Here is a 3,598-nt window from a genome sequence, read left to right as displayed (position 1 = left end):
CCTGGTTTGCTTCAAGTCGGAGAAGGATCACACTGTAACGGTCGCAGCAATTGCTGGGGGCAATCATCCTTCAAATTCCAAGGAATCCCAAGGCTCCACAGGTACCAATTCAATCCAACTGGGTAACGTGGCAGCCACTGACGTTTCGGTATGCGGTACGTCTAATCAACTCACATCGCAAGTCCTTTTAGCGACAGCGGTAGTCATCGTCTAGGACGACGTTGGTTCAAGGTACCAGCCCGTGCTCTTCTTGATTCCGGTACAGAGAGCAACTTCGTATCGGAACGGTTAACCCAAAGGATGAAGGTAATGAGGAATAAGGTCGACGTCTCGGTCCTTGGTATAGGACAAGGGGCTACCAAGGTCAAACATACAGTCCAAGCGGTCATACGTTCGCGAATCTCGGATTTCTCGCGAGATATGAGGTTTTTGGTGCTACCCAAGGTGACTGCAAATCTCCCTACAACCTCAATCAACACGGAAGGGTGGATTCTACCGAATGGAATTGAGCTAGCGGATCCTGCATTCTTCACGTCCAAGGAAGTCGACATTGTGCTAGGCATCGAGGCTTTCTTCGAATTCTTCGAATCGGGGCGAAGGATTACAATCGGCAAACATCTACCAAGCCTTACAGACTCGGTGTTGGGTTGGGTAGTATGTGGTGGCTGTTCAACGCCTATCAAATCCCTACAAGTCAACTGCCATTTCTCAACGTCCGAGGACTTGGAAAAGTTGATGGCACGTTTCTGGTCATGCGAGGAGGTGGAATTCACGGACGCTTATTCTCTGGAGGAGAAAAAGTGTGAAGAATTATTTCAACGTGGAGTTCAAAGAGGTCCAGAAGGTCGTTATACTGTTCCCCTACCCAAAAACGAAGACGATCCAGTAACAGCAGTGTCGGATTTTGTAGCAGATTCTCGATTTTGAGTACTCACGTTCTGGCAAGTAGGTTGCGGTTGTACGTCTTCTGAGTTGAGAGTGCAAGCAGTTTTAGCTGAAGATTTCGGTTGCTCCTGTGTTCCATCTCTGTTCAGCGGGATGTTTGAATGGATGTTTGCCTTTCATATGCCTCTTTAAATTTCCCGAAGATCCTGATGACATAGCGATGCTGGCTTTGCAGTGACGGCATATACCTCTGCCTTCTTCTTTTTTGAAATGGTACCAGATATCACTGGTGATCCTTCCTTGGGGCAGCATTTTAATCTACAATAAGAAATCATCGAATGTTTTAAATTGCTGACAGCAAGCAACGAAAACCTTATAATAGACTTACCACTTTGCAAACAGCATCAATGCAATTGCAACGTTGAAAACAATCACTTTTAAAAATATTAATTGGCAAATAAGTATTGAACTGAATGAAATGCAGAAAAACGAAAAACTGGCTCCAAGAGGTTGCAGTCATGGGTGTTTTTTTTTCATTGCAGAATATTAGAAATCACATATCAAAGAAAAATCTGGACGAGAGCGTGAGAGACAAACGTTTGTTAGTTTCAGTGATGCCACATCATTGCAAATTTTTACGCATAGGCGGACTTCTTGATGGTTGCCCCATACCAGACCCTTTTTTTATTTTCAATAATAGAATCAATTTGTTAACAATGTCCAGTTCAAAAATAGTTCCAGAATTTGGCTACTCTTTGCATGAAGCAGCATCAAACCACGCAATATTAAATATGATGCTGGTTTGGTGAAGCAGCTCACTTTTTGTGTATACATTTCTGTACACTTGGCAGCGCTGGTTGGTAGTTTACACTCTTGCTCTCCTGTCAGTCACATTCATTTTTTTCATATCTGATTCATTCATCAAATAGCACTCAGATATTTTCCGTCAGCACCAGTTCAACTATCACGGAGAGAAAAAAAAATCTAGTTTTAAATAAAAAAATATGACGTAAGTTCAAACTGGAACTAAAGTTGGTCTGTATTTGAAACGACGTTCATAGTAGAAGTCAATTCATAAATTCATATTGCTTCGATATGAAGGGGAGTAGAATGCAATCATCGACAAAGTTATTCTCATACAAAAACAGATTGTTATAACCAAAGCTTAGGTTGTTAGAAAAGAACAATGCTTAAGAAATAAAGCATACAATCTTAGGATGAATCAACTAAAAATAATGTTAAATTATTTCAATTATCAATCAAAACAAACATCATCTGCAAAAATTTGTTTTCTTTCCGTGTAGTTCTAGCAGCAGCAATCAGACGCTTTCGTTCAGCTCCAGTTCGTGCTCTCATTCAGTTCAATCGTTAACATAATTCTAGCTCAGCTGTCACAATCAAATGCTCTCGTTCAGTTCTGGTTCACGCTCTCGCTCAGTTAAATCAGTCCATGCTCAACGTAGCTCTAGCTCAGCTATCACCAATGCTGAGATTTGTCATTGTCATCGACAGACTTTCGCGCGATATTGACAAAATTGTTCGTCACATAGTCACTGACAAACTTGATCCTCAAAAAATCCTTCGTCAAAATCTCATTCTTTTTTTCGTCAATGACAAAGATTCACCTGGTAACAAAAAGTGTAATTAAGTACATTCTGTGTCACATTATTGTTATCCAAGTAGCTCAGGACGTAGATACTTGTTCTTTAAAATGAATCCATGAAATTGTTTTGCTCAAGTCATTTAATTTCGTTACAAATTTAGCTAATAAACAAATCTGCACATGTTCGTCACTGACACCATTGTCATTGACAATTGACATGGTTTGCCTTGACTATGACTGTTAGCTCAAATGAGTGACCAAAGCAGAATTTTCAATATCACCGTGTACTGTCGAGATTTTGCAGCACTGGCTGTCACACAGCAATCAAACGCTCTCGCTCAGTTCCGATTTGCGCTCTTGCTTAGTTGAACTAGTTAAGCTATCACTTCTGTTTTGCTGTGGTGATGGTGAGCGGGTGAGCTACCGTTCATTTTAATAGAGCGTTCGTTCACTCGTTCAGCCTGTTGAAGTAGCTCCTTAGCTCAGTTCATGAGCGGGTTACCCACCTCTTGGTGGCTATCATGACCCACCTTCTTGATTCTGGAAACAACCAACAGCGCAAAACAACAACCCCGGTCAGCGAATGAACGGATGGAAATTTTCATCAACATAAGCGGTGCTCTTCGGTAGTGCCGCAATAAGCCCGAGCAGATCGAAGTACTCGGTAAGTTTATCATCCAGTATGGCGTCTAAACTGCTAACTATCGTCACCTGGAATGCTTGCTCTAAGAGCAAAAAAGATTGAGCTTGCCGAATTCCTCCGCAAGCACAGCATTGACGTGGGCCTTCTAACCGGGACCCACCTAAAGTCAGGTGACAGCTTCTGGTTGCCTGACCACAACATAATCCGGTCAGGGGGGTGGTGGTGTTGTGGTCGTCATCAAGAAAGGAATCAAGTTCTACTGGCTGCCTCATATCCACAGTTCTATCATCGAAACTCTTAGTGTGGAGGTCGAATCGCCAACTGGAAGTGTCCGGTTTATCGTTGTTTACTCTCCTCGGCAGTGAGCCACCATCAACGGATTGCGGTAAGCAAGTTAAAGAACGACCTGACTGCCATCACCCATACTAGCTCCCGGTTCATCGTTGGGGGTGACTTGAATGCCCGCC

Source organism: Ochlerotatus camptorhynchus, unplaced genomic scaffold, assembly GCF_037179485.1.
Source record: "Ochlerotatus camptorhynchus isolate MF236.1 unplaced genomic scaffold, CSIRO-AGI_Acam_v1.1 ptg000844l, whole genome shotgun sequence".
Lineage (NCBI taxonomy): Eukaryota > Metazoa > Arthropoda > Insecta > Diptera > Culicidae > Ochlerotatus > Ochlerotatus camptorhynchus.
The sequence above is the reverse complement of the archived record's forward strand: the minus strand, read 5'-3'. Positions refer to the sequence as shown.